Source organism: Hypanus sabinus, chromosome 7 (genome assembly GCF_030144855.1).
Source record: "Hypanus sabinus isolate sHypSab1 chromosome 7, sHypSab1.hap1, whole genome shotgun sequence".
Classification (NCBI taxonomy): domain Eukaryota; kingdom Metazoa; phylum Chordata; class Chondrichthyes; order Myliobatiformes; family Dasyatidae; genus Hypanus; species Hypanus sabinus.
In genome coordinates, this window is record NC_082712.1 from 35,364,994 (window position 1) to 35,391,593 (window position 26,600).

General features: G+C 39.1%; 1 protein-coding gene across 1 annotated transcript in view; it reads right to left on the reverse strand.

The window, feature by feature from the left end:
- The window catches only part of jmy (junction mediating and regulatory protein, p53 cofactor), a 108,834-nt gene that overhangs the window by 49,929 nt on the left and 32,305 nt on the right, over nt 1-26,600 (reverse strand). The window lies entirely within an intron of this gene.

Consider the following 26,600-nt stretch of genomic DNA (forward strand, 5'->3'; position numbering starts at 1 on the left):
TTTGTTTTAATTCTAAGAAACTTGAATGTTAAGTTAAAGTCTTCTGCACTCATCATTAAGGGTCCTCACCATGAAGGACATACTACTGACATTGGGCAAGAGGTACAGTATTTGTTCACAATTTCTTCAAATTGCTTCATTAGTAGCTGCACTTGTATAGAGTTTATTAAATACAGTTGCTTATCAAGGTTAAAACAACTTATTTGAAACCCTCTCATCTCTAAATTAGCCATTAAGATTGACTTGAAGTAATCAGTGAATTTGCAATGACAGTATTGTAATGGTTGGTTTTATTTGGCCAATTAAACACATCTGTTTTAGGTAGTGGGGACTTCATTTACACACTTGTAATACAGCTCAGCACTATTTTTTTTTAAAATAGTATTTTGCATTGTACAAGTAGGTACATACACAACACGACAGATTTTTTTCAGCTTCTCCTGCACAATACAGAATCAGAATCAGGATTATTATCACCGGCATGTGACATGAAATTTGTTAACTTAGCAGCAGCAGTTCAATGCAATACATAATGTAGCAGAGAGAAAAATAATAATAATAAACTAAAAATCACAAGTAACTCAATTACATATATTGAATAGATTTTTTAAATATGCAAAAACAGAATTACTGTATATTTAAAAAAAAGTGAGGTAGTGTCCAAAGATTCAATGTCCATTAGGAATCCATTCTCAACTTAGTTTCCCCTTTCTGCAATTTGTGAACTACAAGTGGGATACTTTTGTGCATGGATATGCACTTTTTAAGAAATCACACTAAGTAACACAGAGACAATTGCTTCTTTTACTCCTCAGCAATTTTTTTTTATATGACTACATGGTCACATTGTTACAAATGGTACATTCTGTTGTTCGAGCTGGCACACGGGAAATGCAATTCATAACTGGAGAAATTTAAAAAAAATTATCACAACTAAGTTCTGAACATGTATTCTAGAGGCCTGAAGTAATGACTGATGATCCCCAAGGCTGTTAAGAATCTGTCAGATTTAGTTAACAGTCCAAAGATATACAAATGTTTATGTAGAAGTTAAAGCAGTTTTTGATAGGGACAAAAGAAGAACTGTCATTAAAATATTTGACTTCGGTAAGTCTGATATCAACGTAATGTGACAATAAACTGTAAAGAAAAAGATGATGAGGAATAAAGTGACAGAAGACCAGTGAGGGATGCTCCTAGGTGAAAACTTCTACAATTCCAAAAAGAACCACAGGCAACCAAACAAAAAAGTATGAACTAAGTATAAGCTTAAACAAAACTAGAGCAAATCTGGCCGAGAGGGAGTGATACAGAGACTTCACAGTAACAAAACATTCATGGACTATAAAAAGAAAACATGAAAAATTACTACCAAGGTTCTTTTGCAACTTTATTAGGAAAGTGTTCTTGAAAACTAACCATGGTGATACTGCATCTACATAAAGAATGGCAGATACAATGAGTGACTTCTCCTCATTAACAGTATTGACAGCACAGAGAATAACAATGCAAATACCTGAAAGCATGATTACTGAATCAGGAGCAATGACCTATCAAAATTAGTAAATGAAAAATTACAAGAAGCAGTCCCAAGATTTGGAATGATAAATTGGAAGTAGATCATAAGCTTGTGACACAACTTCAATGGAAACTGGTGAGAAAGTTCTTAGGTTCTATTGATTTTTGAAATGCTTCCTTTAGATCAGAAAACTGGGTATGTCATTCCTAGAGTTAGGCAAGGTAAGAGAGAGAGACCAGGGCATTACATTATACCAACCAGAACCAAGCCCAGTGAACAATTATTATCCAATGTTAGAAAATTGCCAAGGTCTATAGACATGAGAAAGTCTGCTGGAAATTCAAAGCAACACATAAAATGCTGGAGGAAATTAGCAGGTTAGGCAGCAAATATGGAAGTGAATAAACAGTTGACGTTCTGGAACGAGACCCTTCTTTAGGACTGAAAAAGGGGAAAGATGCCAGAATAAAAAGGTGGGGGTAAGATAGCTTGAAGGTGATAGAGGAAGCCAGGTGGGTTGGAAAGATCAAGAGCTGGAGAAGAAAGAATCTGATAGAAGAGGAAAATGGACCATAGGAGAAATGGAAGGAGGAGGGGACCCAGAGGGAGGTGATAGGTAGGTGAGAAGAGGTAAGAGACCAGAGTGGGGAATAGAAGAGGGGAAGGGGACAGAATAATATTTCTCACCAAAGGAGAAATCAATCTTCATGCCATCAGGTTGGAGGCTACCCAGATGGATATTGCTCCTCCACCCTTAGGGTAGCCTCATCTTGGGGTAGCAGGAATTTCTTCAACACATTGAAAATTTTCAACTGATCAGAAAGTGCAAGAAAAGGAGTAGATCTTGCCTGTTAAACGAGTTCTTTTTTTGAAACAGCAGCATTATAGTCTTATTCTTTTTAGGTAGTCCCTTGGCATTGAAGATAATTTGTTCTCACTGGTTCTGAGTGATGAGGCTAACATGGAAACCACATAGTTTTCCACAGAAGTGGCCGAATGGGGCAGATAGGTGTTATATACACAAAATGCTGGAGGAACTCAGCAGGCCAGGTAGCAGCTATGGAAAAATTTAAACAGTTGATGTTTCAGGCCAAGATCTTTCACATATCCTGATGAATGGTCTCAGCTCAAGAAGTCGACTGCTTACTTTTTTCCATAGGTGCTGCTGGCTGGCTGAGCTCTTCCAGCATTTTTGTATGTATTACTTTGACTTCCAGCATCTGCAGATTTTCTCTGTTTGGGGCAGGTAAGTGGGTAGTTTAGGAGGCTGTGCCCTGCTTCGAATGCTTAAACTAAGCTTCAACATACTCATGATTCAAAGATTGCAGCTTCCCTGCACCATCCTAAATGCTTATTTTCTACCCCATGAGTGGCCTTGGCCAGACATCCATGGGAATGTGTATGCTTTCCAAGGACGTATTGAGAACATCAATGAAACATTCTTCTGTCCACCAGGTACTTAATCCCAATGACAGCATTCGGAATAGTATTTGTTTCAAGAGTATGCCAATGAGCAAGTGAATGATGTGGTCTGTTTAAGAGTAACAGTGCTATTAGATTCTTAATGCTACAATACTGGCTATGGAAAGCATCAACTTACATTCAAAGTAAAATGTATTATCGGAGTAAATATACATCACCATATACAACCATGAGGTTCTTTTTCTGTGGGCATACAGTCGGCCCTCCTTGTCTGCGGGTTCCGCATGCACAGATTCAACCAACCGCGGATCAGGAAAACCCGGAAGTTCTCTCTCCAGCACTCGTTGTTTAAGCATGTACAGACTATTTTTTCTTGTCATTATTCCCTCAACAATATAGTATAACGACTATTTACATAGCATTTACATTATACAGGTACAGGTACAGGTACTCCCCGCGTTACAAATGTCCGACTTACGGACAACTTGTACTTACGAACCAAGGAAGGAGAACGCTGTCCACCATTTTAAGTCCGATCCCGATGCCATCTGCCATTTTAAGTCATTGCCGTTAACACTGTGTTCAGTGTTTAACTTTGTATTTGGTTTAAAATTTTCTTAGTAAGATTCACCCTGACCCCGCGCACCCCCACCCCAGTCGGCTGGTGGCACAGTGAGATCAGCGCTGGGCTGGAGAACGGAGGTTTCCGTGCCGGGTTGATGTCGATCCAGTGACTCCCTTCCCATCTGTGCCGGTTTGATATCGAGCTCGCAACTCGACCTCGTAAAAAACAACACTGCCATCTCCAGTTTAAATTCCCACACGGAATATTGTGGATGATCAAATACGCAAACCCAGCACAGCCCCCATTTGTCCCATTCAGCCTGTCTCAGTGCGGTGGTCGTTAGGACCCAGCGGACCTTGGGACCCGCTGCCTGCAGTGTTTCTGTTCCGTTGACGGGAAGCAATCGCAATTGGAAATAAAGTGGAAATAATAAAGCGTTTGGAAAGAGGTGAAACACCATTGGTCAACGATCGGAACAATTTTAAAGGATAACAGATAAAGTGAGAATAATGGAGCATTTGAAAGGCCCTGCTCCGATGAAAACTACAATTATTACTAAGCAATGCAGTGGTTTAATTATTGGAATACACACATTTCTTAAGTGTTTCATATGCACAGAAAGGTAAAATATATACTATATACTAAGACAAACGTTTGACTGACGCTAAATAATACCGGATGTACTTGTTCCGACGTATGTACAAATCCCACTTAAATACAGACTCAGGAACGGAACTCGTACGTAAACCGGGGACTGCCTGTATTATAAGTAATCTAGAGATGATTTAAAAGTACAGGCAGTTCCCAGGTTATAAACGAGTTCCATTCCTGCATCCATCTTTAAGTCAGATTTGAAGTTGGAACAAGTACGTCCAGTACTATTTAGCGTCAGTTAGTCAAACGTTTGTCTTGGTATATAGTATATATTTTACCTTTCTATGCATATAAAACATTTAAGAAACGTATGTATTTCAATAATTAAACCAATAATTAAAATTGTTCCGATCATTAATCGATTGTAGCCTAACGCTTTTCCAATGACCGATGACGCTTCACCTCTTTCCGATTGCTTTATTACTGCTATTTTATTTTCAATCGTGATTGTGATTATTTTCATGAACAGAAACACTGTGGATTCAGAACTGCGCCGGGTCCTAAAGTCCACTGCACTGAGACAAGTTAAATAAGGTCTGGAGTCCCGCTGGGTCCTAAAGACCACCGCACTGAGACAGGTTAAACAAGGGACTTGAGCACCCGCGGGGGATCCCAGAAACAATCCCCCATGGATAAGGAGGGTTGACTGTACTTAGCAAATCTACTGAACAGTAATTGTAAACATCAGGAACTGTTAACTGTAAACAAACTGTGCAAACGCAAATATAAATCAATAGTAATAGGTAACAAAAACGAAGTCCTTAAATGAGTGTAGCTACCCCTTTGTTCATGGGCCTGATGATTGAAAGGTAGTAACTGTACTTGAACCTGGATGTGTGAGTCCTGAGGCACCTGTACCTTCTACCTGATGGCAGCAGCGAGAAAAGAACATGGCCTGGGTATTGATCTTTGATGATGGATGCTGCTTTTCTACAGCAACATTTCACGTAGATGTGCTCAATGGTTGGGAGGGTTTTCCCATGATATGCTGGGCCAAATTCACTATGTTTTTGTAGTATTCTCCACCCAAAAGGCACTGGTGTTCCTACACCAGGACATAATGCCGCCAGTTTGCACACCTTCCACCACATATCTATAGAAGTTTGCCAAAGTTTTCAATGGCATGACAAATTCTGCAGACTCCTGAGGAAGTAGAGGCACTATTGTACTTTCTTTGTGAAAATATTTATATGATGGGCCTAGAACAGGTCCTCTGAGATAGTAACACCCAGGAATTTAAACTTACTGACCCCTTCCACCTCCGGTCCTCCGATAATTACTGGCTCATCAACATCTGGTTTTCCTCTCCTGAAGTCTACAATCAGTTCCTTGGTCTTATTGACATTGAGTGAGGTTGTTGTTATTATTACACCACTCAGCCAAGTTTTCAATCTCACTCCTGTATGCTGATTCATCACCACCTTTGATAAAGCCCACAAAAGCGGTGTCATCAGCAAACTTGTATATGGTGTTGGAGCTGTACTTGAGCTGCATAGTGTTATGAGTGATGAACAGACCTGATGGAAAATGGGGTGCAGAGTTAACCATCTCCCCCCCCCCCCCCCCCCGAGAACTACTGCTGTTGTTATGCTGCTATTGAGAGAGAGATGAAGCCCAGGGAAGAACATCTGCTGCAGAAAAGAGGGAGAGAGAGACTGTTGATTTACTGTATTTTGACTCTTCCTGGATTATTTATCTTTCACTACAAGGACTTTGCTTGTTAGCATTCCTCAGGAGACAGCAGGAGTGGCCTGATTTGATGGATAGCTGAGACCCCATTAGTAGGGATAAAAGACAGGTCTGGGGAGACACCCTTGAGACACACCAGTGGACACTGACTGAGTGTTGTGAACCCACAGAAAGGTGGGGACTTTGGAGACCGAACCAGGAGATCAGTCAGTAAAGCTCACAGTGTTACGGCAGGGCCGGTGGGGACTTGTGTGTGTGTCCACTCATGCCAGAGTGACGAGTCCACCACAGAAGAACGGTCTAGCTGAAGGACAGAGGGGTCATAACTGAATGACCACAATGATACGACGGAATCAGAAAGCAATACATTTGCCTGCTGCAGCTGCCTAATCTCTCGCTCTCTCTCTCTCGCCAACGATAACACAACAACTATAACTACCTCAGCACGTATGAACTGAACTGAACTTTATACTTTTCTATGACAATTCATTTACCCCTAGACATCGATAGAGCTTGTTTATCATTGCTTATTATTATTCCTACAATTTTAGGTTTATTAGTGCTAACTTGTTTTATATGTATATTTGCATTTTTGATATTGTATTGTGTAGTTTACTAATAAACACCTTTAGTTTTGGTACCACCAGACTCCAACAGATTCTTCTTTCTTTGCTGGTCTGACACCCAGTTACGGGGTACGTAACAATAGTCATAGGTGTAAAGCGATTAGAGCAGGAGGCCAGGTACACACACACCCGTGGTGCTCCTGTGCTGATGGAGATTGTGAAGGAGATGTTTTTTGCCGATCTGAACTGACTGTGGTCTACAAGTGAGGAAATCCAGGATCCAATTGCACAAGGGGTATTGAGGAACAGGTCAAGGAGTTTACTTATTAGTTTTGAGGGGAAGATGCTATTAAATGCTGAGCTGTAATCAACAAAGAGCATCCAGATGTATGCATCTTTGCTGTCCAAATGTTCCACGGCTCTGTGAAGAGCCAACAAGATAGCATTTGTTGTAGACCTGTTGCTTCTGTAGGCAAATTGGAGCAGATACAAGTCACCATTCAGACAGGAGCTACTATGTCTCAACATCAGTCTCTATGTAAATGCCACAGGGAGATAGTCATTTAGGCAGGTTACCGTGGGCAGCAGTATGATTGAAGCCTGCTTTAAGCAGGTGAGCACCACACACTGCTGGAACTGGAAGTTGAAGATATCCATAAATACACCAGCCAGTTGGTCAGCACAGGTATTCAGTACTTGCCAGGTATTTTGTCCGGACTGGATGTTTTCCTTGGATTCATTTTCTTGAAGGCAGCCTGCACATCATCTTCAGATATTGAGTCCAAAGGATCATCAGGAGACATGGGGATGTGTGATGGTTCCTCCCTGTTCTAGTGGTCAAAGCAAGCACAGAAGGCTTTGAGGTCATATGGAAGCAAAGCAAACTTTAACTTTTTAGGAGGTTATGGCAATTAAACCCTGCCACAGCGGTTGAGCATCCTTTGATGATTCCAGTCTTCTCCTCTTTGCCCGAAAGATGGTTTTCCACAGATCAAACCTGCACCTCTTGCAGCATTCTTGATCTCCAGACTTGAATGCCTCCAATCTCATTCTCAGCAGGTTCATTTATCCTGCCCACGGATTTGGACAATTTTGCTGTGACACTATAGATAAATTAATACTTTGACACATCTGGTGAGTTAAAAAAGCATTTAGTAGGGCGGGGCTTACTGCTGCCTTCACTGAGTGTTTTTTGCCAGGGTTGAGATCTTGACCTTCAAATACACTTTCCCTTAGTTAGCCAAAGTCTTAGCTAGCACAGTGAAGGAAATAGAAAATTTCATTATAGATGTCTGCCTTCAATAACAGAAGGCTACAGAGATATAACACATTAGGGTTAAGTATAAGTGTAAAACCTATCTTCGATTATCAATATGAATCATAGATAAATTTGATATTGCTTACTGAGACCACACAAATACAAGCATCATTAACAACATGGTTTTGGAGTGTAGTTCTAATAGATTTACCTCTAATCCAGAGAGAAATGGAGACAAAATGAGAAAGTCATAGAGAAGACTGAGCAATGACACAATTATGCCCAACGTCAACGTTCACTAAGATTTCCTCATGTAGTTTCTGCAGACAGCCACATGCCTCATAGTCTCTTCCAAATAATAGTCAAAAACCTCAGATGGTAGAGAAAAAGCAATATATAACAGATAATGCAACTATCTATAATTTTTACTTGAAATTACAGCATGATAAAGACCACAAGTGGTTCTATACAGACAGACAGAATTACTCACAGTACCTACATAAAAAACTTTTAAGAATCATAAAGGTCAATTTGCATCTCAGCTCTGCAATTAACTAGATGATACACTTCTTTTAACACTTTCTCTTAAAATGGACAATTTCATTTTCTATCATATTCATTATTGCCAGATATTTACCCACTTGTTTAACCACGTTTATCTAATTTTAGAATTGAGACAGAGCGAGAGCGCATGGGGGGGGGGGAAGAGAGGGCAAGGGGGTGCGCGAGAGCAGGAGGGTGCACACCCAACAGAGCAAGAGAGAGGGAAAGCACGAGGGAGATCAGACTGGTTTAAGCTGACAGAAAGGCGAGAATAGCTCAATTACCATGTTTTACAAGAGGGGTGTGCAGAAAAGCATCTCTGAATGCACAACACATTGAATCTTGAAGTGGATGGGCTACAGCTGCAGATCCACTCCTGTACCTAATAAAGTGATGGGAGTGTAGATCTATGCTTTCTTCAATTTAGAAGAAATGAGACATGGTCTCATTAAAACATACAAAATTCTTTCAAGGCTTAACAGGATAGATGCAGGAATAATGATTCAAGCTGATGTGTCTAGATTCAGCAGTCAGTTTCAAACTAGATATTGGTTATTTGGGGCTGGGATAATTAGAAATTTCTCTATCCATGGCTAATGAGCTTTTGAAATATTCTGCCCAAGATTTATTTAAGAGAGAAATCAATGGATATTTGGAATCTAAGGACTTGACATTAAATGAAGGAAAGTTATGCGAAGGCACCTGATCAGTCAGGATCTTACTGAATCAGCAAATCAAGCATTGATCTACTCCTACTTTAAATTCTTATAAGACCATAAGCAGCAGCAGAATTAGGCTATTCATCCCATTAAGTCTGCTCCACCATTCGATCAGGGTTGATTTACTTTCCCTGCCAACCGCATTCTTCTGTCTTGTTCTCACCTTTGACTTCCTTACTAATCACGAATGTATCAACCTCTACTTTAAATTTACACAATGACTTTGCCTCCACAGCCACCTGTGACAATGAATTCCAAAGATTCTACTCTATTTAAAGAAATTCCTCATCTCTGTTCTAAATGGACATCCAAGTCAAGTCACTTTTATTGTCATTTCGACCATAACTGCTGGTACAGTACACAGTAAAAATGATAGGTGTTTTTCAGGACCATGGTGTTACATGACACAGTACAAAAACTAGACCGAACTACGTAAAAAATAACAGAGAAAGCTAGACTACAGGCCTACACAGGACTGCGTAAAGTGCACAAAAACAGTGCAGGCATTACAATAAATAAACAGGACAATAGGGCAAGGTGTCAGTTCAGGCACTGGGTACTGAGGAGTCTGATAGCTTGATGGAAGAAATTTACATAGTCTGGTCATGAGAGCCCGAATGCTTCGGAGCCTTTTCCCAGACAGCAGGAGGGAGAAGAGATTGTATGAGGGGTGCATGGGGTCCTTCATAATGCTGTTTCCTTTGCGGATGCAGTGTGTAGTGTAAATGTCCATGATGGCGGGGAGACCTCAATGATCTTCTCAGCTGACCTCACTATCCGCTGCAGGGTCTTGCGATCCAAGATGGTGCAATTTCCGAACCAGGTGGTGATGCAGCTGCTCAGGATGCTCTCAATACAACCCCTGTAGAATACGTTGAGGATGAGGGGTGGGAGATGGACTTTCCTCAGCCTTCGCAGAAAGTAGAGACACTGCTGGGCTTTCTTTGCTATGGAGCTGGTATTGAGGGACCAGGTGAGATTCTCCGACAAGTGAACACCAAGAAATTTGGTGCTCTTAATGATCTCTACCGAGCAGCCGTCGATGTTCAGCGGGGAGTGGTTGCTCTGTGCCCTCCTGAAGTCAACAACCATCTCTTTTGTTTTGTTCACATTAAGAGACAGGTTGTTCTGATGCTGTTCACAATGGCCCTAGACTATCTCACTATTTGAAACATTCTTTTCACGTCCACTCTATTGAGACCATTCAATATTTGGTTGGTTTCAATGTGCTCTGTCATTCTCTGAACTCCAGCAAATACGGACCCAGAGCATTGAAATACAACACATATTAACCCTCTATTTCCAGGATCTCGAAATCCTCCTCTAGACCATCTCTAATGCCAACATATCCCTTCTTACATAGAGGCTGCTCACAATACTCCAAATGTGGTCTGACCACTTATGTTCTTTTTCCACTTAATCTGACTTGCCAAGCAGTAACACTGACAAAAGGATAACTAAAACAGTTTCTTGCCTGAGCAGTCAATTACTTGTTCAAGGTTGAGAGTTCAATGTTGAAGAGTCGACATTTGTAAAGAAAAAAATTCATGCTAGCACAGCGATTACAACTCAAAAAATGAACAGAGCTTGCAGCAAAGCATGTATAATACAATTAATTACTGTTAAATCCATTCCTGAGTATTTAAGTTATAAGACATTGATTGTAAATATAATTTGCATTAATCATTGTTTGAAACTATTCAAGTTTCATATATAAAATATATATCCCAGCAGGGCTTTTGTCCGCCCATGCTACTGGTCACGTCTCAATACAGATGCATTCAATGTTATAGGTTTCAATTTTTTTCAACATGATACATTTTTGAAAGACACGAAAAAGCAGCTGGTATGTTCAATCTCTTTGTTAATTCTATAAAGAATAAAATCAAACAGAATTTGCCCTTAACTACTCCAAGCAGCTATTCATTGCCACATCTTCCAAGTGGTAAATTTTGTTCTCAGTGAACATCTCTAAAACGTTTTGTTGCCACTTTTATTAGAATGATAGACCATAAGATATAGGAGCAGAATTAGGCCATTTGGCCCATCGAGTCTGCCCCACCATTTCGTCAAGGCTAACCATTTTCCCTCTCAGCACCAATATCCTGCCTTCCCCTCATATCCCTTCATGGCCTGACTAATCAAGAAGGTATTAACCTCTGCCTTAAACATTCTGAATGACTTAGCCTCCATAGCTGCATGTGGCAACGGATTCCACAGATTTACGGCACTCTAGCTAAAGAAATACCTCCCCATCACAGTTCTAAAACAACATCCCTCTATTCTCAGACTCTCTTCTGGTCTTAAACTCCTTCACCACAGAAAACATCCTCTCCACATCAAAATTTGACAGGTTTCAATGAGGTCACCCTGCATTCTTCTGTATTCCAGTGAGTAGAGGCTCAAAGCAATAAAATGCTCCTCATATGAAAAGCCTTTCAGTCTCCAAATCATTTTTGTGAACCTCCTCTGAACCCTCTCCAACGTCAGCACATCCTTTCTTAGATAGGGGCCCAAAACTACTCAAAATACTCCAAGTGAGGCTTCACCTGTGCTTTATAAAGACTCAACATTACATCCTTGTTTTTTATATTCTAGACCCCTCAAAGTAAATGCTAACATCACATTTGCCTTACTCACCACCGACTCGACGTGCAAATTAACCTTTAGGGAATCCTGCATGAGGACTCCCAAGTTTCTTTACACCTCTGATTTTTGAATTTTCTCTCCATTTAGAAAATAGTCTACACTTTTGTCTTCTACCAAAGTACATGATCATACACTTCCCAACGCTGTATTCTGTCTGCCATTTCTTTGCCCATTCTCCTAATCTGTCTATATCCTTCTGCAACTTCTGATTCCTCGAGACTACCTGCCCCTCCACCTATCTTCATGTTGTCCGCAAACTTGGTCACAAAGTCATCAAATCCTTCATCCGAATCATTACATATTACGTAAAAAGAAACAGTTCCCATGTGGAACACCACTATCATCAGCAGCCATCTAGAAAAGGCTCCCTTTATTTCTATTTTTTGCCTGCTGCAAAGCAGCTTCTGCTCTATCCATGCTAGTATCTCTCCTATAATATCATGGGCTCTTGACATGTTAAGCAGCCTCACGTGTGGCACCTTGTCAAAGGTCTTCTGAAAATCTAAGTACATACACAATGTCCACCAATTCTCCGTTGTCCATCCTGCTTGTTATTTCTTCAAAGAATTCCAACAGATTTGTCAGGCAAGATTTTCCTTTTAGGAAACACACTGATTACAGCTTATTTTATCATGGGCCTCCAAGCACTTCAAAACCACATCCTTAGCAATTAGCTCCAACAGCTTCACAACCACTGAAATCAGACCTATAATTTCCAGTCTTTGGCCTCTCTACATTCTTGAAGAGGGGAGTGACACGTGCAATCTTCTATTTCTCCAGAACCATGTCAGAATCAATTGATTCTCAAAAGATCATTACTAATGCTATTTCAGAACCCTGGCATTCTGGTCCAGGTGACTTAACTACCATCTGACTTAACTATCTTCAGCGCTTTCAGTTTCCACAAGAACCTTCTCCCTAATAATGGCAACTCCACACACTTCTGCCCCCTGACACTCTCAAACTTCCTGCTGGTGTCTTTCACAGTGAAGACTGATGCAAAATACTTAGTTCATCCACCATTTCCTTGTACCCCATTACTACCTCACCTGTACCATTTTCCAGCAGGCCTACAAATGCAACTTGTCTTACTTCTCCCATGTAAACACAAACTACACTGCTGATGCTGTGGTCAAATCAAGACGTACAAAAAAGGTACAACTCAGGTCGGGCACTGCTGAGTTCATCCAGCTTTTTTGTATGTCATTATTCTCCCATGTTTGTAAATGGGTGTAACATTTACAAACCTTCAGTCTTCGGAACAACAACAACATCCAAAGATACTAATAAGGCTGTGTTTGGAACTTCTGCAATTTCTACCCTTGTTTCCCTCAATATCCTTGATGCATCCAAAAAAAAAAGTGGGTGCCTTTCCTACCCAAGTAGATGCTAACGTTTAGGGCACCTCGTTTTTTTTCCCTAGCTAAATTTTCTATTACCTCCAAAATCAAAGTGAAAGAGGGAGTACCTTTTGTTTTGTGAAAACAAATGCAATGCTGTTTATTGGCATCTCAGTTACATCTTTGAACTCTGACTGATTTTTTGGGTTGATAATTAGCCTGTGACTCTGCTTTTATTGTTTAACCATTTAGAACTTTTCTGGACTCTGTCTTATGTTATTAATCTATTCTCAAACACACTATTAGCCCCCTTTAAAAAAACTCTGTACTTTCTATATTCATCTTGGTACTTTAGCCTATTACAAACCAGACATTTATCTGCAAAGGCATATGGGAAACTTTGAAATACAAATTTGAAGACATCAAAGAGGAGTCCTCATGTATTCTCATGTGAGCAGAAGGAAATCAGTTAAATATTTTTCTTGTAATGATAATCACCATACAGAAAAGTAAAAACACTTTCTTGAACACTGATCTTTTGTGTTAGACACTAAACAGTGCTTAGAGCAAACAGTCTGTAAATAACATCAGGTTGTGTGTGCTTGTGTTCAAAAAAGCAGTGATTTTTGTCACTGATGGTTGGTGAAATTCAAAGCTGTTTTGTTCACTGCAGTTTCAAGCAATCAGGCTTGGAGTTGCCAAACACGAGAAAATTTGCAGATGCTGGAAATCCAAAGCAACACACACTAAATACTGGAGAAACTAAGCAGTATAAGGCAGCAGCTATGCTAAAGAGTAAACAGTCAACATTTCGGGCCAAGACCCTTCATCAGGACCTGGTTGCTGACTGGCCTACTCAGTTCCTCCAGCATTTTATGTGCGATATGTTGGAGATGCCAGAAATGGCCAGGAGCAAAAATGAAACAAATTTTATTACTTTAAGTTGGGAACAGAAGGAATTTGAAGAAATCAATAATCTTGAATGTTACAATGAAAATGAAGATTTGGAGGATGCAGTCATTGAAAGCATTGTATGAAGGCACTTCATTATCTGCACTAGGTATCTAAGCTGTTTTTTCCCATTTACAGTCAATCAAAAGAACGCAACACAGGATGAATGTTCCGTCCATAACTATTAGTTTTATAGTGCTGTAGTAGTACTAGTAATGATCTAAATTGTTCTGTATTTCATTTCAATACAAAATATGTCCCTCAGTTAAATGGTAGTTTGTATTTTTATACCTTTTTAACTGTTTCCATGAAAGTTATTGGTGTAGCCAATTAATTAGGCCAAAATGTATTGGTCCCCATTGTGCCCCAATTAACCAGAATCTACCAATGATTCCCCCATATGGTTATATTATATCTCTCAGGAAGCTGATGTTACATCATTTACTGAAGAAACTTTTCACACAATTGTACCAATGGAAGTTAAGACTTTCTTGGAATCATTCTTTCTTCATTTTCTATTTTTTCCACCAAATCTCATTTCTTTCTTTTACACCAAAAGATTCAAGTTGATGTTTTGGGTTGCATCAGAATTGAGCGGGAATAGGAAAGATTGTCAGTGAATAGCATTACATTGGGGGAGTAGCAGGCAGCAGGACAAAGGCTGGTAGATGAAAGAAGATACCAGGTGGGAAGATGATACCCAGATAGGGAAGAACAAAGATAAACACTAGGTCGACAGGTGAGAAAAGTGCACAGAAACTGGTTTACTTGCAATCAGAAAACTGAATATTCAGATTACAAATCTCATATTCCAATTCACAGCCCAATGATGTAAACACTGAAATTTTCAATTTCAAGTAACCCACACACTCAGTGGTCTCCACCCATACAGACTTCCCCACATGGTTTTCTCCACTTCTAGTTCATCCCTTCTCTTACCTTCCATCATCCGCTCCCCATCTGGCTTCATCTATCACCCTACCAGCACTTTCTCCATGTCTTTCATGCACTGTTAGATAGATAGTGAATTTTCAACACATTGATGAAGGTAGGCAGTGGATGTAGTGTATATGGATTTCAGCAAGGCATTTGATAAGGCTCCTTCAGAAAGTAAGGAGGCATGGGATCCAAGGAGACCTTGCTTTGTGGATCCAGAATTGGCTTGCCCAAGAAGACAAAGGGTGATTGCAGATAGTTTGTATTCTGCATGGAGGTCAGTGACCAGTGGTGTTCCACAGGGATCTCTGTTCTCGGACCCCTGCTCTGTGATTTTTATAAATGACCTAGATGAAGGAATAGAAGGGTGGGTTAGTAAGTTTACTGATTTCACAAAGGTTGGGGGTGTTGTGGATAGTCTGGAGGGTCGTCAGAGGTTACAGAGAGACATTGATAGGATGCAGAACTGGGTTGAGAAGTGGCAGAAGGAGTTCAACCAAGATAAGTGTGAAGTGGTTCGTTTTGGTAGGTCCAATTTTGAAGACAGAATATAATATAAAGACTCTTGGCAGTGTGGAGGATCTGAGAGAACTTGGAGTCTGTGTCCATAGGACACTCAAAGCTGCTGCACAGGTTGACAGTGTTGTTAAGAAGGCATATGCTGTGTTGGCATTCATCATGGAATTGAGTTCAAGAGCCATGAGGAAATGTTACAGCTATACAAGAACTTGGTCAGACCCCACTTGGTGTACTGCGTTCAGTTCTGGTCATCTCACTACAGGAAATAATGTGGATACTATAGAGAGAGTGCAGAGGAGATTTACAAGGATGTTGCCTGGATTAAAGGTTGAGTGTATTTGGCCTTTTCTCCTTGCAGCAATGGAGGATGAGAGGTGACCTGATAGAGGTGTACAAGATAATGAGGGGCACTGATCATATGAATAGCCAGAGGCTTTGTCCCAGGGCTGAAGTGTCTAACTCGAGGGGGCATAGTTTTAAGGTGCTTGGAAATAGGTACTGAGGGGATGTCTAGGGTAAGCTTTTCCACAGAGAGTGGTGGGTGTGTGGAATGCACTGCCGGCAGTGGTGGTGGAAATGGATACAATAGGGTCCTTTAAGAGCTTCTTAGATAGATACATGGAGCTTAGTAAAATAGAGGATTCTGTGCTAGGGAAATTCTAGGCAGTCTCTAGAGTAGGTTACATGGTTGGCACAACATTGTGGGCCGAAGGGCCTGTAATGTGCAGTAAATTTCTATGTTCTATGTTTCCTGTTCACACTTAATTCTGATGCAGGGACTGGACCTGAAATGTTGACATACAGATTTGCCTCCAAAGATGCTGCTTGATGCACAGAGTCCTGTTTTTGTCCTGCCATGTAGATAGATGGATTGCTGCATGGTCTCACAAAGAAAAAAAAAGTCAAGAAATACACTACACATATTCCAAAACAAGTCTTACAGTACTATTTGTGGATTTTCACTTCAAGCACTGTAAACATCACAGCAATGTAGAACTTTACTTCTCGAGAAACTCAGTCCATTCATTCTAGGATTAAAGTCATACCCCAACACCTGACTTATGCAGCAGATAAGCAAAGAAAAATCATGTTTTATATAATAAGTAAACTACTATTAAATAGTCAAATTAATCAGATGATCAAAATAATTTTTAAAAAGATTAATTGTATAGAAGGCCATCAGTCTTCTGTACAGCAAAAAACTGTCTACAATACTACCCATATTGATATTCTTTTTTTTAAATTGGAAACTGATCCTTGCACAAGAATTATAAGACTAATTAAAGGAATTAAATTACAAGCTAAGCAAAAGTGATTGTTGAGTGGTATCTCAGCCCAAGATTATATTGCAGCATGTATTGGTAAATTACTTACCCTCAATGTCTGAATCAATTACAATAGAGTACGTAGATAATACTGCTGATGGTAATTTGACTCCGAAGCATTTTTTAGTTTTAAGGCTATTTATTAATCTAGTTATGCTGATTAAAATAATTAAAACATATTAGATAGCTATAGAACCTTGAAAGCTTGTTTACTTTTACAAAGATCACAACAAGGTCAGTTTAACACATTAAAATGTGAAAGCAGGAAGAATTGATACTTTACAACAGAAGGTCTCCTATATCGATTTTTAATTGTCAAGGGCACCATATCTAGCTGGCCTTGAAAGCGGAGTTGTATGACCATCTAGCTATATAATTGTACCTGAGGATTTGGGAGAAGGCCTCATGTTTGTCTTGTTCATTCAATTGTTTGTAAATGTATATATGCAGGAGATAAGGGAAGAGCTACGGTACATTTTAAAAATGTAGGAGCTGAAACAGAAGGACCTCAAGTACATGTCTCCCTGTAATAGGATATAATTAATTTTCCAATTGACATAAACATTTCCTAGACCAAGAAAAATTGTGGAAGTTAATCTTTGATTCTCAAGAGTCTCTGCTTAAGAAAACGGGAAAGGGAAGATGATCTGGTGAGGAAAAGGAATGAAGGATGTACTGAATACCTGAGACATAATCAAAGCAGGCTGAAGTCTTCAAGTAATGTATCAGTTTCTACCAAAGGTATATAACCTACTGTAATGCATATGCCACAACTGCATGCCTAATGCACTTCTGACTCAAGGAAGTTCAAAAGTTCAAGGAAGACTCAATCCAAAAGGTTTCATTAATCGGATCTTGAATTAAGCTTAAATCTTGTAATTATCAGAAATTATAAAATGAATAACGGCAAGTCTTTATCCAATACCAAGTGTCCTTTCTCTTCTGCCCTCAAAAAATTAAGACCAAGTTTCTCTGCAGGTAGCATCTAGGTTCAGAGTTTAAATACTGGGTGCATTCTATTTTATCTTAAAATAGAGCACCTGTTTTTGTTGTGTTCTTAACACATTTTTCAAAATATATAAATATTATTAGGCATCCTGAGAGAGGATTACTGATTGCTGGATGAGAGGCGGTTGACCTGTATTAACAAACAGGGTCAAACACACACAAAATGGAGGAACTCAGCAGGTCAGGCAGCATCTATGGAAATGAATAAACAGTCGATGTCTTGGGCTTGACACTTCATCAGGACTCAATTCCATATACCATATTTATTCATTTCCATAGATGCTGCCTGACCTGCTGAGTTTCTCCAGCATTTTGTGCATACTGATCCGGATTTCCAGCATCTGCAAAATCTCTTGTATTTTACAAACAGGGTGCTTTGTAAAAATATCAGCATTTCCCATTTGATTATAACTACCAAAATATGAATAGAATAACTAAGTACAAAATACATGGTCCTCTTCCACAAACATTGAAATTACTAAAAATTACATAATTCCACATGTTCTAAATCAGCCTGTGGATTTGAAGGCAACATCACCATTCAGAAGTGAAACAGAGAAGGAAGTGAACTACAGATAAATCAGCAAGATTTCAGTTAATGAGAAAATATTATTGAGATGTCAGGTGAAAAATCATATTGCATCAAGTCATGCTGGTTTGTTACAGAACCACAGAGTAGTGTTGTTCAGCCATTCCCACACATCCTGGAATCGCTCAAAGCCAGTACAGCATAGCATGTATCACTTCAATCCATGGTTGGACTCCAAGTGTAGAGATATACATTGTTCCACCTTCCTAGGGTTACCGGATTTTAAAACGGGGAGTAGAAATACCAATCACCTCTCCATCCTACACAAGTTCAAAATTCATTCGAAGGTGGTTAATGATTTTTCTGAAGATTAGCTTTATTTGTCATATGTACATCGAAACATCAAAACATACAGTGAAATTTGTTCTGCATCAATGACCAACACAGTCCAAGGATTGTGCTGGGGGCAGCTTGTAAGCACAACCATGTTTCCAGCACCAACACAGCATGCCTACTACTGATTAATTCTAACTATTCATCTTTGGAATTTGTAAGGAAACTGGAGCACCCTGAGGTTACCTTTGGTGGTGGTGGGGGGGGGGGGGGGGTAAGCATACAAACTCCTTATAGATAGCAACAGAAATTAAACTCCACCCTATGATTGCTGGTGCAAGAAAATGATTGCACTAACTGCTGTGTTCCCTGCTGCCTTGTTTGTTTTACTTTAGTTTCAATATTTTAAAATTTGAGAGTATTCTAACTTTTTAATGATTTCTAATTTAATTATTTAGATTGTATGTCAGAGCCATTTAAAAACTGACAAAAATGCTTGAGATTATGACAGAATCTCCATGGAAAAAATTAAAATGTCCAGCTATTATCTTTCACCAACACCATTCTGTCATCTTCTGATTACCCACCGAAGCCGAATCAAGTGAAATGCAATGTAAGAGAGCAAGATCTTTCATACACAATCTACAGGATTATTACACATAAAGCTCAATAAACATCTCTTTGGTTTTAGTTCTGGTAATGCTGCCTTGCATAACACTGGGCATTTTTATTGCAACAAAGCACTACCAAATGTTTTCATAGATGTCAGTCAACACTCTTTGACCTCTTTCCTGACATTATCATCCGTTGTCCTGTATGTGCACCATGTTCTAAAAACAGTTACCTCTCCAACCTACACAAGTTTTTGACTTCCGAACATTCAGAATCTGGTGTTCTTCCTCAATAACCACATCACTTCCCATTTACAATAATTGCTGTTATACAGTGGATTCAGGTTAATTGGGCCATTGGTTAATAGGGACAGCCACTTATTTGGGACAAATTTTAAAAAGCAAAAGCAAATCAAGAAAATGTACTGGCCCAGATGTGTTCAATTAACTAGAATCTACTGTATTTACTACTTGGGTCATAGTACATGTTAAAATCTATGCACATTGTATGTGCAAAAAATAAATAGGCAGAGCGAAGTGCAGCACAGCAAAATGATCCTACAAAATTGAAGTATTACAAAAGCTACAGAAAAAAAACTTTATAAAAAGGAAAGAAAAATCAAAACATTGTCTCAATACTGAAGCGTTAAAAAGAACATTCAATAATTTATGCCAAACCAAAGTAAATGTACAGTCAGCCCTCCTTATCCGCGAGGGATTGGTTCCTTGACCCCTTGTGGATACCAAAAAACATGGATGCTCAAGTCCCTTATTTAACCTGTCAGTGTGATGGACTTTAGGACCACCCCAGACCTTATTTAGCCGTTCTCAGAACGGTGGTCTTTAGGACCCAGCGGCACTCTGAATCCGCAGTTTCTGTTCACGAAAATGATCACGAATCACAATTTAAAATAAAGTGGAAATAAAGCAATCGGAAAGAGGTGAAACATCATCGGTCATTGGAAAAATGTTAGGCTACAGTCGGTCAACGATCAGAACAATTTTAAAGGATAAAGGCCCAGCCCCGATGAAAGCTACAATTATTACTAAGCAATGCAGTGGTTTAATTATTGAAATACATAAGTTTCTTAAGTGTTTTATATGCATAGAAAGGTAAAATATATACTATTTTCTAAGACAAACGTTTGACTAACTGACGCTAAATAATACTGGATGTAGCTGTTCTGACTTAGTAAGAGAACTTCTGATTTTTTCAATCCCGATCCACGATAACCTACACACATCCTCCTGTATACTTTAAATCATTTCTACATTTCTTATAATACCTAATACAATGTAAATGCTATGTACATAGTTGTTATACTGCATTGTTTAGGGAATAATGACAAGAAAAAAAGTCTGTACATGCTTGAAGAACAAGAGCTGGAAGAACACTTCCGGATTTTCTTGATTCGCGGTTGGTTGAATTTGTGCTTGTGAAACTTGTGGATAAGGAGAGCCGATGGTAAATGTAGGAATAAATAAGCAAGGTGCAAATCGGGAAATAGCGAAATTTAAAGTTATTTCTGGATATATGTTATTTTCTGAATACCTACTAAACCTAACTGAATTGAATTTCTTACATCCTTCACATATATGAGGAGTAAAAACCTTTGTTATGGCTCCATCTTGAGTGTGCAATGTGCAAATTATAGTAACTTATAATCAATAGTGTGTACAGTAAGACATACAACAGAACAGTCAATATAGCTTAGAAATAGAAATGGCCTTATGGCCTTGTGGAAGAAGCCTGTTGGCCCTGGCTTTAATGCTGTGGTACTGTTTCCTAATTTCTTAGGAATTAGGGACTTTTGCCGAATTTCTTCAACCATTTGAGGTAAAAGAGTCACACGGCTGGTATGTACAGACCAAGTCAGGTCCTCAGTGATATGCTTACTGAGGATGTTGAAGCTGTTCACCCTCTCATTCCCAGATCTTGAGAGGCCTCGTTATTATCTGAGATAAAGCCAATCAATGTAGTATCATCTGTAAATTTAATTAGCAGATTGGAGCAGTGTGTGGCGACAAAATCATGGGTGTACAGAGAGTAAAGGAGGGTGATTAGGACACAGCCCTGGGGGACTCCTATGTTGAAGGTCAGAGGGGCAGAGGTGAAGGAGCCCATTCTTACCACCTGCCGACAATCTGACAGGAAGTCCAGGATCCAGCTGCACAAGGCAGGATGAAGGCCAAGGTTTCTGACTCTCCTGTTAAGTCTGGAGGGAATTATGCTGAATTGTAGTCCAAAAACAGCATTCTCCCAAAAGCATCCCTCTTTTCCAGGTGTGCAAGGACGGTGTGCAGAGCTGTGGCTGCTGCGTCATCTGTCAATTGGTTGTGTCGGCAGGTGAATTGTAGGTGGTCCCATGTGGGTGGTAACATGCTGCAGATGTAGTAATTAAGTGATATGCAACGTAAAAGGAGAGCTAGATATTTACAGCAAAACCTACAGGATTACTACACATACTGCTCAATCAACATTTCTTTTCTCATAGTCCCTATAATGCTGCCTTACATAATATTGATCATTTTTAATTCAGCGAAGCACTACTGGATATTTGAAAGTTCTTTAAGGAATAATTGACGTACTGAAAATATGCATCTGATAGAATATATTTAGTAGGCAAATAAAAATATTTAAAATTAATTCCAACAGAGAGCAAATACATAAAGGACTGCCTACTTTAAAGGTCCTTGCCTGGACTCATTTGTGAAAACACTAAATATGCTTTTGACAGAATTTTAAGTAGTTAAAAATTAAGATCCTTCTGGATGAATGAACTCAAACTGATTTGTCACTCCTTTTCCACTGCAGTTATAGCTGTATTCCATGTCGAGCTTTAACAAATTTTCTGTCAATTATCTTCAATCATGGCTTAACGGTTAACAAGCTACATGGTACACTTAATGAATTTTTTTAAAGATTCCCATTTCCCATTGCATCCCATTTTTCATATTGCTGTAAGGTAAGAAATAGTCTCCCAAAATTAAATTAGGCAGATGATGCACGTTTATAAGAGAGGCTTTACTCAGGATATTTTTTAAGCTTTTCCCTAAAGCTAACACAACAGTTTATTATTTTCCAGTCTTTTCTCTGGGTTATTTTAATTACTGTAATTGTACCAGTTACTTTCAATCCTCAAGAATCATGAATTTATCACATCCACAAACATTTCAATTTAAACATGAAAATGTAAAATGAATAAAAATATTAAATGCTTGAGAACCAACATGGACTACATCGGTCAAAGGGTTTGTTTGCTCTGAATGTGTTTAAACATTCTTTTAGTTTAGTTTCCAGTAATATTGCATTTAATGAGTTATTTTGAAAAGAAATACTGCAGTGATGGATCAACATCTTGAACTATTATTGGTACTTCCACAGGGTTCTGAATTTTGCCCCATTGACAATGAAGGAAGTGATATTATTTCAAACTATAAGCTGACTCACATAAAGAAAACCTGTATGTGGTAATGTCCCCAAGTGCACTTGTTAAAAATTGTGGGTTTACACAACGCTGTTCAAGAAGTCAAGGCTGGTAAATGCAGTACACTGTAGATACTGCATGTTAGTGGTGAAAATGAATGATGAAGGTAGTTGGTACATACCAATCAAGCAAGCTGCTTCATCCTGAAAATTGTTGGAAGCTGCACTAATTCAGGCAGATCCTTCATATTCAGTAGGCTCAAGATTATAGATCATTACTGAAATAAATTCTTTCACATGCTAAAATGTGACATTCATAGCTGTCCTTAATTTATGAACAAAGTACATTTCTAGAAACTGTTTTGATAATTGAAAAGACAGAAAAATGCACAAAGGGTATTTAGTACAATGTATTTTCATGCACAAAGTGGTGTACATGCTACAGTGCAAACTAGATTTGTAAATCAGACGCATACCCCAAAGAGTCAATGGTGCTACAGTGAAAAAACATAAATGAACATTGGTGAATGGAATCAGAATCAGGTTTATTATCAATGACACATCGTGAAATGTTGTTTTGCAGTGGTACACACCTACACTATTAACTATTATTCTGTCTATAAATAAGTAGTGCAAAAAGAGAGCAAAAATAGTGAGGTAGCGTCAATGTGTACATTGTCTGTTCAATATTCTGAATATGGAGGGGAAGCAACTGTTCCAAAAACATCAAATGTGTGTCTTCAGGCACCTGAAATTGCAGGAATTACTGCATACTGCAATTAATAATCATTTATTAAACAAATCAAATAGTAAGATAGTAAAAGAGCTACATAAAACCATATAACAATTACAGCACGGAAACAGGCCATCTCGGCCCTTCTAGTCCGTTTACGCTTACTCTCACCTAGTCCCACCGACCTGCACTCAGCCCATAACCCTTCATTCCTTTCCTGTCCATATACCTATCCAATTTTTTTTTAAATGACAATATCAAATCTGCCTCTACCACTTCTACTGGAAGCTCGTTCCACACAGCTACCACTCTCTGAGTAAAGAAGTTCCCCCTTGTGTTACCCCTAAACTTTTGCCCCCTAACTCTCAACTCATGTCTTGTTTGAATCTCCCCTACTCTCAATGGAAAAAGCCTATCCATGTCAACTCTATCTATCCCCCTCATAATTTTAAATACCTCTATCAAGTCCCCCCTCAACCTTCTACACTCCAAAGAATAAAAACCTAACTTGTTCAACCTTTCTCTGTAACTTAGGTGCTGAAACCCAGGTAACATTCTAGTAAATCTCCTCTGCACTCTCTCTATTTTGTTGACATCTTTCCTATAATTCGGTCACCGGAACTGTACACAATACTCCAAATTCGGCCTTACCAATGCCTAGTACAATTTTAACATTACATCCCAACTCCTATACTCAATGCTCTGATTTATAAAGGCCAGCATACCAAAAGCTTTCTTCACCATCCTATCCACATGAGATTCCACTTTCAGGAAATTATGCACCATTATTCCTAGATCACTCTGTTCTACTGCATTCTTCAATGCCCTACTATTTATTATAAAATGTCCTATTTTGATTAGACCTACCTAAATGTAGCACCTTACACTTATCAGCATTAAACTCCATCTGACATCTTTCAGCCCATACTTCTAACTGGTCTAAATCTCTCTGAAAGCTTTGAAAACCTACGTCATTATCCATACCACTACCTATCTTAGTATCACCTGCATACTTACTAATCCAATTTACCACCCCATCATCCAGATCATTAATGTATATGACAAACAACACTGGACCCAGTACAGATCCCTGAGGCACACCACTAGTCACTGGCCCTCAACATACATTAGGCTTTGAAGAGGTCTTATTTCTAATTCACCTAGATCAGGAAATTTCTGCAGGAGAGGAAGGGTAATTGGCCTGAATTCATGCAATTAACCATTATGCTGGTCCACAGCTAGAAAAAACAAGCTTAATGAAGCCCAAGTCTGACGTCGTATCATCTTCAATCAATCATTCCACTAACATTCAGTGTTAGTCTCGTACATTAATAGAATGCTCATTGGTTATGGAAATATACTCCATGGAAAGTCAAAGCTTTCTGAAAAATAAGGAAGCAAACGAAAGAGACAGAGACAATAGAAGTTGCAATAAAATTGCTCCATAAAAGTACAGGCTCATTTCTCCCCTGTATTGCATTACCCAATCTCATATCAAAGACAAATGGAGACATTGAAATAAATAAGAGAAGGATGGGGGAAAAAAATAACATCAGCCATAAGCCTTGATCCGTTACAATCCACCAACCTATTGTTGAAAGAAACACACAGAAAGTGGCTGACGAATAACACTCAAAAAACATTGCTGCACCTTGCCAAGATACCAATCAGTTTTCAAGAGGAGTCCAAAGAGAGAAAAGTATAAAGCAAACTGGTACAGATAATTGGTGGTTTCCTTAGATGCAGAAAAGGCCTTTGATCGTATTGAACAGCCGTATCTTTTTTTCACTTTAGAACAATTTGGTTTGGGCAATAATTTTATTAAGTGGGTGAAGGTTCTTTATAACGACCCTTTGGCTGCGATTCTCACTAATGGTATTAGGTCGGATAATTTTAGTATTCTGAGAGGCAGCTGGCAGGGCTGCCCTTTATCACCACTACTTTTAACACTAGTGATCGAGCCATTGGCTGAGGCTATTCGGCGAGACCCCAAAATCTCTGCTCCAGACATATGACTAAAGTCACATAAAATTACATTGTATGTGGATAATGTTCTAATTTTCTTATCAAACCTTGCTATATCAGTGCACCACCTTGTACAATGCATCAATTCATTTAGCGCCTTTTCAGGTTATAAAATTAACTTTACTAATTCAGAGGCTACACCTCTGGGGAATCTGGAGCAAGTACCTGACATTCGGTGTTTTCCCCTTTAAATGGTCGCAGACAGGTTTTGTTTACTTAGGCATTTGCTCATTTGCTCAATTGCAGCAATTCTCAAATTGCTGGTTTGTTTCTTTCATCTGGAACAAAAAAAGACCCTGTATTAAAATGTCTAAGTTACAGCTTCCCAGTAGTCTAGGGTTTTCCAGTAGTCTAGGTCTGGATTTTCCAGACGTCAAAAAATATCAATTAAGTTCCTTTTTATCTTATGTGGTTGACTGTGTTTTCAGGGACCCCTCCTCAATTTGGCTAGACATTGAAGCTTCACAAGCAAAATGCCCTCTTATTATAGATGAAACTAGTTAAGGAATATTGTCGCAATCTAATAACTATTAATACAGTCAGGGCTTGGAGGGTGGTGTAAGAAGTTGAGGGCAACGCGGCTAAAATATCACTTCACTCCAATAACCGGCAGTCCAGATTTTCAGCCTGGCATAATAGATTCTGGATTTAAACTTTGGATTTCTAATGGTATTTTCCATCTAACAGATTTGTTTGATGAAGGACCGATGATGTCTTTTAGTCAAATAGTACAGAACTTTAACATACCCAACAAGGATCTTTTTCGTTTCTTTTAGATAAGAGATTATAGAAAAGAAAAACATCATTGTTAACTGATTTAGTTCTGACATAGAAAAGAGGGAGTTTCGTTCTAAGGGTGAAGTCTCCATTAGTACTTTTTACAGCATCCTAAGGGAATGTCCTTGTGGAGAGGCTGAGCAGCTGGGAAGGCTCTGGGAGAAAGAGCTGGGAGTAGAAACTACAACTGAAACATGGGAAGACATCTGTGATAATGCAAAGAAGATTTCAGTTTGTTATAGAACTAAAGCACTGCAACTCAAAATTCTGTATAGAGCCCATCTGACTCCAGAGCATCTCTTGAAATTTAAGATAGGGGTTTCTACAATATGTTCTAAATGTAAAGTAAATACTGTAACTTCCACCCACTATTTTTGGGCATGTCCCAAACTTCAGGCATAACGGAGTGAAATTTTGGGTGAAATGGAAAAGATAAGATGGATCTTGAACTGGACCCAGTGTCTTTTCTCTTAGGCTTACCCAGCAGTCATATTATTAATGC